Below are 10,705 nucleotides of genomic sequence, written 5' to 3' on the forward strand. Positions count from 1 at the left end.
TCTAAAGTGGTCTGGAGCCAGTCTGTGGAGAGCTTTGAATGCTGTGCTGTGGAATTCAGACTTTGTCAAGCAGCACTCAAAAACCAGCATATGTTTTCATGTTTTTGAAATGAGAAATGAAATGGTCAGATTCTTAAAAATAATTTTCTTAAAAATAATTTTAAGAAAAACTTTCTTTGTCTCCTGAAAGGAGAGTCATTCATCATAATTGTTTACATGAAGCCCGGACTGAGTAGCTTTGCTGATTAGAGCATTGTCATGATACACAGAGGTTGCAGGTTCAATCCTCAGTCAGGGCACACACAGAAATCAACCAATGAATGCATAAATAAGTGGAACAAAAAAGCAATCTCTCTCTGTCTCTAAATCAATAAATTTTTTTTAAAATTAAAAATTTTCATGCAGATGGATTGGGAGGAGGGGACTAGTATATATTTCACATATTTTTAACACGGTGCATTTTTAAAATCATCTACTTACATACATTAAAAATATAGGAAATTTACTTACCTAGTGGGAGAGGTACCATGATCACAAAGGTGGTTTTCCCAGGGTGAGGCTTATCCATTGCACTATGGATGTGCTGACCCCTGTGATTTCCCCAAATGTGGGAGACTCGACTGCGTAATTTGTACTAGTGGGGGACTGCGTTCACACTCTCTCTTAGGAAAGGGAAGGAAATAAAACAAAGAATAATATAATATATTAATAATATATATCTGTATATCATATATTTATATTATGTATTGTTATATATTATATAAAATATAGTATATTCAATATATAATTACATATTATGATGTAATAGTATCCTATAAGGAATAATACAAATGGTAATTGTTCTTCTTACTCTGGAGTTTATCATTGCCCTACACTTTTTTTAAACTTTTACTATGTATACAAGTATAAATGAGCAAAATATAATGATATGTTCCTTATTTTAAAATTTCATATAAATACAATCATACTACATGTATTTTATTGCACTTAGATTTTACATTTACCATGAGAATTTTTTATATTTGCTCTTATTAACACATGTGATTCTAGATCATCTTTTTTTTTTTTATAATGATATAGCATTCCCTTGCAGGAATATACCATGATATACCAGCAATATTTTTCTCTCATTTCTAAAGATTTTATTTATTTATTTTTAGAGAAAGAGGAAGGGAGGGAGAAAGAGAGGAAGAGAAACATCAATGTGTGGTTGCCTCTCATGTGCCCCTTTCTGGGGACCTGGCCTGAAACCCAGGCATGTGCCCTGACTGGGAATTGAACTGGTAACCCTTTGGTTTGCAGCCCGTGCTCAATCCACTGAGCTACACAAGCCAGGGCTGATATTTTTCTCTTCTTGATGGACATTTAGGTTGTTTTGAAAAAATTTGTATTTACAAATAATGTTCTCCTGACATTCTTCATGTATTCTTTTGTACCTGCCAGGTGGACAGGCTTCCTCAAGCAGGGTTCCTCTTCTGAACCATGCAACAGGGAGGAAAATTGGAATATAGGAATATAACTCTTTTCTTAAGTTCCCACTGAAGGTGTATAACTAGCACCATTCAAAATAGATTCATAAATGAAAAGTTAATTCATTTCATACAATGATGCCTCTGGACATTAGGGCTTAATTTTCTTCACAAATGGTTGAGGAAGACTGCTGAGATATACCTTAGGAGCAAAATTGCTGCTGGGTTTGTACAATTTCAATTTTCCCTGCTGGTGCCAAAAGCACTCTTCCAAGTAGTTGTGCCAGCTTACACTCACACCAATATGTAAGGCGTCCCTTGCTCCACGGCATGGCCTGCAAGTGCGACGGTCAGATTTTGTAGATGCTGGTTACTCTGAAGGGAGTAAAATGGCATCTTGGAGTTTTAAACTTGCATTTCCACAATTACTTGTAAGGAGAGCTTTCTTTTTGTATATGGACTATATAAATTTCCCTCTTTGTGAATTTCCTGTTCAAGTGTTGGTTCATCTATTTCTCAGTTGAATTATTTGCCTTTTTTTCTGTCAATTTGTAAACCTTCTTTACATATTATGATAGTAATCCTTTACTGGTGATATGCATCATGTCAAGTATTAATCAGAGTAATCCTTTATGGTGAATTTTAGGAGGTTTTTAGTCCTGCAGTAAGGCTAATGCCTGGCAAAAAGAGGATTCACAGATGGACAGCCAACATGAAGGTTACAATTTATTCAGTCAGTATAGACAAATACTGCATGTGGATTAGACTCTATGTAGGGATATAGAAATAAACAAGACAGGCTCTCTGCCCTTAAGAGGTTTGCCATCTAGAGGAAGAAATAGATAAATAACCATTGCAATTCTAACACAACCATCACACCATCATGGTTAGCAAAACATATTACATGTCTTACCACAGTGATGCCCTTTAGGGTGAAAAGGATATAGCATTTCTGCTGGTCATTGTCACATGCTTGAGTGAAGAAGTGCAACGAGAAACACTTCTCTCCTGGGTTTCAGGTCACACTTCTTCGCAGGGCACAGGGTGTCCAGTTCAGGGGTGTGGCCATACCTGGCATCCTCTAGTGCTGATACACCTGCCTGGACTGAAGGCCTTCTTAAAATTACATTCTTTTAAGTATATGTGTTTTCTATTCCCTAGCACCTCTGTAAACAAGGCTTTTTGTTCCTATCAAGCTGTTCCCATCAAGCTGTTCCCTGCAACCATGTAGAAAGACTGTCACAACAGTACTTGTCAGAAACTGCAGCAGGGCAAGCCACAACAGCTGGTGGCATGAGGAACCCATGCATCTGCTTTCCTCTCTCTGCCAGGCCTCCCTGAATAACATGAGGTATTACATGAGGTGTACACATTCTCTTGTGTACATGAGAATGATGCTATTGATCTGCCAACAGTGGGCCCTGGGCTCTGCGTTGTTTTTTAAATAGCTGGGGGTTGCCTTCACACTGGCCCACTCACGCACTGTCACCTAATTCTCCCTGGGATCCAGGCAGCACATTTGCACTTGGTTATAAGTGCAAAGAGTCCTGGAGTCCTTATGGGAGAACGGGGATTCTAGCAGTGGACCTGTCACATACTAGCCTGGTGGCCATGGGGAAGTCCTTAGGCCTTTCTGAATCTCTTTCCTCACATATAAAATAAGAAAATAATTCCTGTCTTGTTTCCCTCAGTACAGACATATAAAATTACTTTTGATATTGATTTGTGAACTGTACAGTAGAAGCAAATATGAGGGATTAAAATGGTTTGCAGTACAAAGCAGTGCTGTGCTTGACTGTGCAGGACACAGCTTGGAGGGGCCCATTAACTGCATCTTGTGGTTTTGGAACCAGTGCATTTGCAACCCAACACAAATGGGCACACACCCTTTTCCTTGGACTGCTGATACACTCAGTGTCACTGGGGCAATCTAAGGAATACAACTGAGCATGCTTCTCAAATACACAGAATCATGGCCTGTGAGATCCACAGGGGCCTTCCTGTCATCAGTGGAATGACTGGGATGGGTCAAGTCAGTGGCCTCCAAACTTTCTGTCCACATGCTTCTACCAGTAAAGCATTTTCAACCTACCCTTTCAGCATATGAATATTTATTCATTTATAAACAATAGATGTATGCTACTGTGTTAATATATAATGTGCCTTGGAAAAACATGTTTGTAATTAGAAATTTTTAAAGTTCAAAGAAAGTTCTATGATGTCCCTCCTGGACCACACAGTGGGTCATTTTGCCAACCCCATGGGAATGTGTGCCCACAACTTTGGAGTCCACTGGGCAAATGAGGAAACTGAGGCCCACAGACATGAAGTGATTGGCTCAAAGTCATGCAGCTAGTTGGTGAGGGAGCTGACATGCTGGCCTGAAACTGCTGCTTCCTGACAATGTGTGTGATCCTGGAGTTTACCTTGTATTCCAAATTACCTCCGTGGAGTAATCGTACTTACCATATTTCATTCTTAGTTTATTCCTGCTGCATTAAGAGCATTTTTTTCTTCAAGCTCTTTTTTTTAAAAAAATTGTAATTTCTGAGAACAGACCTGAAAGAGAGGGTATAGATTTCCTTCACATAACAATGTGAGAAATAAAAGAGCGGGATTGTATGTCAGATGAAAATGCTATATTTATGCCTCATTGTAATCCATTCATTGCTTTATGGATCCAGCGTCCCCTTGGGAGAGTCACAAATCCACATAATGTTCCTGAGTGCCGGATTTGGCATTTGGATCTCTGATTTAGCTGTCAGATATGTAAAATCACATGTAGCCAGACAACTCCCTGGGGACTCCACAGCTGCAAACGCTGAAGAGTGCAAGTTATTCCAACAAGGTAGGCATTAATGTGCGCGCAGATACTGGTCCCCATGAGCTGCCCTTTTGCTACCCCATCTAATTTTCAGTGTGGCTCAGAGGGCCCAAGTGAAGTGACTCCAGTAGAACTCTCTTCTCAGGGACTGCTCCAAGCTCAACAGAGATGACTTTCAAAGAGCTTGCATGCCTTTAACAGAGACAACAGTTATCCTAGGACTTCTGGCCTTCCGAGGCCATTGCACAGCTCTGCTCACTGCCAGCACCCACCTTTTCCCTCTTTTCTGCTTCCCAGGCTCCTTGTCCACATAGTGGCCTCATCTTAAGGGCCTCACACATGCCATGTAAATGACTAGGTGTATGGTTCTCCCTTTGGACCTCAATATCTTCTCCTATGTCCAGATGAGTTCTAATCAAAGTTGATAAAGAATGTAAATAGACACTAAATACATTTTAAAGAGAAAATAAGCTGGCCAGAAAGTTGTCATTTCCTTCAAAACCAGGGGTGCACCAAGAAAAACTGTTTTACTGGGTGAAAGGTTGAAGTGAATGGTCTCTCCATTTCCTTCAAAATCTGTAGTAGAGAAAATAAGGAATGTGAATCAGAAGTCCTGGATCTAAAGTCTCTGCCAGTTAGTAACTGAAGAATCTGGCATGTAAAGTGTCAAGAAATATTTGTTAAATTGGTCAAGCTATTTTACTCTTCTGTGCTCCAGTTTTATCTGTAGAATACAAGCGACAGTAATCGTTAAGCAGGATTGTTGTAGTGATTAATGCTTAATAAATATTTATGTAAATGAATACTACAGTAGAATTTTTTAAAAATGGGAAATGTCTACATATTTTAATAAAAACTAGTTCTCTGCTACTCTTAAAGGCAGACAGCTCTACAGCTGAGATTTCCATGTGGCCTCAAAGGTTGGCACCATTTCCAGGCATGACAAGGCACCATCACTGTCCTCTTAGGTCCCCTCCTGAGAATAATAAGCTAAAATACTAATAATTAATTAAAATAACTAAATGAATTAAAATTCAGGGTAAACGAATGGTCACTGAATCAAACCCTGCTTACTTACTGCTTCATATCCTTTCGGCCTTACCTCTTAATCCTAGTCACTCCCCCAGTAATGACCCATCTGTGTAGGTTTCCTGCCAGCACAACCACATTGTGCCTCACATGAGGCATGTACCTCATGCTTTTCAACCCTGGGCTTCTTTAACTCCAGGACATGTGCAGAGCTCATTCTCTACCTACAAGTGCACATAGAAGTGCAGGAGAATTGAAAACTTATGGGGCAAAACTTAGCCTATGGAGGATATGAATTGTCCAATAAATGAACATCCCTTGAGTGTCATAGTTTTGAGATATGTTCCATCAGACTTCTCAGAGAGTCCTGAAAATTAAGCAGCCAGTTGCCCCAGTGGTGGCCAAATCAATGATACATCTTTGTACGGAATCTCCTTTCTCCCTTGTAGGGAGGGCCCTGCCTCAGCCCTGTCTCCTGAGATCCATTGCTGAATAAACCACTCACCAGGCATGGCAGCCTTTGTCTCAGGTCCTGCACTGGGGGGAAACATGCTTGTACTTTAATTTAATTTAATTTAAAGTACCTTGTACCTAGCACTGTCACAAGCTATCTTATTTTATCCTCTAAAAGTGTAGGCAAACTACAACCCAAGGGCCAAACTCTGCCTGCCTGGATCCCACTGTGTAAATAAAGAGTTACTGAATCTCAGCCAGGTTCATTTATGTACCAGCTAGGGTGGGTCCCTAACTAGAATGGCAGAGTTGCATACTTGTCACCAAGAACATATGGTCCCCAAAGCTTCAAATATTTACTCTCTGGCCCTTTATAGAAAGAGTTAGCCAACCCTGCTCAAGTGTGATACCTGGGCCACCTGCATGAGAATCATGGTGTTAAAATGTAGATTCACATCTCTAGCTTTCTCCAAGCTGGACTGCAGAGGGGGCATCAAAAGAACAATCTGGAACTTAGTCTATGACAGGTCACAAACTCAGCACCCACAGAAGCCAGGAAGGGAATAGGTGAATAAGTAAGACAAGTCTGTTGTTTTGGCACAGACATAAATTTGTAATATTGAAAATGAGTAGGAAGTGTTTTCTATTCTATAAAGAAATATGAGTCTGTCCAGAAAGTATCCAGTCATGTACTATGAAAAATAGAAACATTTGTTGAAGAAGATACAGGAAACATTGTACACAGGACAATGATGCCTCGGCAGTCCCCTTCAAAGTAGGTACCTTGGGACTTTACACAGTTCTCCCAATGGCCATCAGCGGCCTTGTCATATTTTCCTAAATCTCATTGACAATCTGAAATCTCTTTTCAAAGGATATTTTAGTTTTGGGAAAAGTCAAATGTGGGCTGTAGAGGGGCTGAGTCACTTGAGCAATATGAAGTTTTCTGAAGAAACCCTGCATGAGATGTGATGCATAAGCAGGTACATTGTTGTGATGAAGCTGCCAATCACCAGTTGCCCACAGCTGTGGCCTTCTGAATCATCCAGATAGTTTCCTCATAGAAATGTTTAAGCTTAATGTAAAATTTGATGCAGATTCATTGCTCCACTCGCCCAGTCATTTTGAATGCGATGGCCACACAGTACATGTGCTCACTCAGCAGCATCTCCTGCCCCCACTGACTAGTACAGTGAAGTTGTCATCATTCACACATACACATTCCAGTCTGCTCTCCTTGGCTGCTAGGTTACATCAGTGTTGTGCAAATTGTTCTTGTTATATTAATAATGGTTGGACTTTTTTTGGACAGACCTCATGCTATCTCCCTATTTCTTGAGATAGCCTGCTCTTATCTCTCTCTTGCTTTCTACTTTGAAATAGATATAGACATAGGGAAATTGTTTCTACAGTGAGATGGTTGTGCAAGCTGAAAGGCCACCCATGCTTGGCCATCATGGTCACCACGAGAAGCCTGCCCTGTAAACAGGAGGGAGCTTCTACTCAGCTCTAGGTAACTATAGCCAGATGGGAATTGTCAATGCCAGGCCATGTGATCTGTTTTTTAAAGAAAACAGACTTTTTCCCCATTTTGAAGGTTGGTCCATATATCTTTATATTACCCTATGGGGTAAACAACAAGATTTCAGGCCCAATTCCACCCAAGAAACATTGATCAATTTGTTGGGTTTTGTTTTTTATTCTTTACCTCTGGCTAAGTTGTCATTAAAATAGTATCAACAAGTGGGCCTAGGTACAGTTATAAAAATGTTGAAATTTACCTGTGCTATTTGGTCAGTGGATCCTGTCCTTCTCCCCCATCTCCATCCCCAGTGTGACCCTCAGGGTCCCCACTCCAGTTGCCCTCCTACCTCAGGACCTGGAGGATCTCACCTGGTTCTGAGGCTGAAGTGCCCCACCCCAGGGCAGGTGGAGCCTACTCTAGCCCTGGGCAGCCAACCCTTTTGATTAGTTGGTGTTTGTGTCCTACCAGTGGGTAAATATATTTATCCTCACTCCTGTAATAGTCACTGTGGTGTTCCACCTATGACAAGACTTTTAGTTCTCTTACTTTGCCCTCAGACAGATGGTTAGATAGGGCAGGGCTGACCTTGCTGCACAATCTGTAGTTTCCTTCAAATTAACCAAGTCCCAATTCTGTATCCTTTCTCTTCCCTCACTTCTTTGGGAACTCTGTTCTCTTCTTCCACCTTTATGCTTCCATGTCCTCCCTAAATTTCCAAAAGAGTAATGGCTTCCTATTCACTAGGTAATCAAGGAATCCCACTTGCTATAATGTTCTAGACTTAAACCCTGGCTCTGTTACTCACAAGGCATGTGGCCATGGGTGAGTCAATCCTTTTTGACTCAGAGTTTCATCTGTCAATGAGGAATAATGGTTCCCATCACACAGGGCTTTTTGAGCCTCAAGTGAACAAGGTGTGTGAAGCTACTGGCACAAAGTGAGCAACCAATAAATCACAGACTTGTCTCCCTCATTCCTGAGTGCCATCATAGCCAGGCCTTGTCAATTTGAATTGGAGTCAGCTCCTTGAACTAAATGGGGCAAGTACTAATGCTCAGTCCTTCTCTAGGCCTCCATAGGAAGGCTGATACCCTTATTGTATAACCCACTATGCATCTCTCCACTGTGCATTTACAGTATTTTTACACTATAGATTTACTGTTGCAATCATTTACTTAATATTTGCTTCTTATGATACTGGTATAAAATAGATACATAGACCAATGGAATAGAATCGAAAGCCCAAAAACAAACCTAAGCATATACTGCCAACTAGTATTTCACAAGGGAGCAATCAATCAATAAATCAATAAAGTTGCCCTATCACTCACTGATTAAAATTTTTTTTAAAAGAATTATTTTTATTTTTTAAAAGATTTCATTTATCTATTAATAATAGATAAATGAGGAGAAAGGAGAGGGGGATAAACATCAATGTGAGAGAAACATCAATAGGTTACTTCTCACATGCTTATATGGGCCCCAACCAAGACAGAACCCGCAGCCCACACATGAGCCCTGACCAGGAATCAAACCCCCAATGGTTTCACTTGGTGGGACAAGGTCCAACCTGGCCTACACCAGTCAGGAGAAAAAAAAAGAAATTTAATAAAAGACTTATCATCAGCTCTCTGGACCACAGTTGCCTCACCTATAACAACATAAGGAGGCTCAGCTAGATGAATTCTATCACCTCAGAGCCAGAAACATTTCCTTTTTGTTTCTGATAATAAAAGTAATGTAGATTCTCTTTGTAAAATAATTAGGACAATACCAAGAAGTACAAAGAAAAAAACAAAATTATTTTAAAATCCCACCATCTGGAAATGACCACTATTAACCTTTTAGATGCATATTTTTTAGATATTTTTACATATTTTTTCCTTTTTTGTGAAAAAGTGATTGCACTATACATAATCTGTCAACCTTTAAAAAAGGTGTGTATCACAGATATTTGTCCAGGGCAGTGTAGATATAGCCATGTTTCATTTTAAGTTACTGAATAGTTTTCTAGTCAGCACATCTATTTAGATTGTTTTCAATTTTCACTATTAAAAAAAGACATCAATAAATATTATTTGACATATATCTTTGTACACTCATCCAGAATTTCCTTAGGATCCACTTTTAGAAATGAACTTCCTGGGCTGAAAGGCATTTGCGCTTTTGATGCAAGGAGGCAGTACTTTCCCGGTCCTAACAGCTGAGCCCGAGAGTACCTAGTCCCACACCTCCTTCCAGGTGTTACCATTCTTCTTCATTGTTGCCAATAGAATAGTTGAAAAATAGAAACCTTTGTTTTTGTAATTGACTCATAACTCAAATGTCATTCATTGCAAACATGATGCCTAGCAAACACTTAGTATGCAATAAGTACTCATTAACTTTCATGGACCCTGCTAATTACCAACAAAACATCTTACAGGAAAGCTTAGAAAGAAACCTGTGATTAAATTATAAGCAAAAGTATAAGGCTTTGTAATACATATTTTTTTCTTAGCCTTCAACCTGTTTCAATTTTGGTCACGTCATTTTTTAATAACCACTTTAAATTTTTCTTTTATCGTATGCATCATGTACATTGCCTTATATGCTAAGATAGAGAATGAATAAGTGGATGAATGAAATAGTACCATAAGCCTCTCAGTGGTTGCTGGTGATAGTGGTATGATGATGCCATCATGTCATAGAGCCCCATCACCCTCCTCATTAACATGAGGATAGTGTCACTACTTGGGCCTCCCTTTTTCACAGGAAGATTTTAAGTGTAGAGAGTGCTTGGTGTTGCTCAACAGGCCCTTACATGCGTGGAGTCCAGGTGGTTCTGAGAAACAGTGAAAAGATCCCAGGGATTATTGAGATGTGGGTCGGGGTGGCTATGGGGCACTAGGAGGAGTCCTCCAGAGCAAAATTGTGGACCCAGAAGGACACGCCTCAGATAGGTGTGAAATTATGGTTTCTGGACTCTGTTCTAGGAGACTAAACTGAAGGGAATGCTTTTTATAAAACTAAGGTGTATGTCCATTAAATGTCTCCATACCAAGTCCAGGACAACTTGTCCCAGATGAATTATTAATAAATGGATTCAGTAGAGTGTCAGTAGGCTTTTCCCATCACTGGAAGTATTCAAATATCCTGTAGACTAGGCAGGATAATAAAGAATCTGTCAGGACTCCTGGAGAGGAGCTCCCTGCATTATGTGACTAGATGCCAAAGGTAGTTTTCATTACTTTAGAATCTGTCGCTATTTGATCAGTCAATTCAGTTCAACAATTAAGTGGGAAGAAAAAGAGTCAAACTGATTGTTTTACTTTTTTCTAAGAATTGATTGTTTAACTCAGACAAAAATGTTGATCCTATTTTGCATGTGCAGATAGTCAATTTAGAAGAATTGTTCTTGCTGGC

At 39.8% G+C, this 10,705-nt stretch overlaps 1 non-coding gene across 1 annotated transcript; it reads left to right on the plus strand.

The window, feature by feature from the left end:
* The first annotated feature begins 502 nt into the window (after positions 1-502).
* LOC123824092 lies at positions 503-666 on the plus strand. The gene has a single exon (XR_006786653.1). It is a non-coding gene; the product is annotated as a U1 spliceosomal RNA (small nuclear RNA).
* The last annotated feature ends 10,039 nt before the right edge of the window (positions 667-10,705 follow it).

This window comes from Phyllostomus hastatus, unplaced genomic scaffold (assembly GCF_019186645.2).
Source record: "Phyllostomus hastatus isolate PE091 unplaced genomic scaffold, TTU_PhHast_1.1 phas_contig_524, whole genome shotgun sequence".
In the NCBI taxonomy this organism is placed as follows: Eukaryota; Metazoa; Chordata; class Mammalia; order Chiroptera; family Phyllostomidae; genus Phyllostomus; species Phyllostomus hastatus.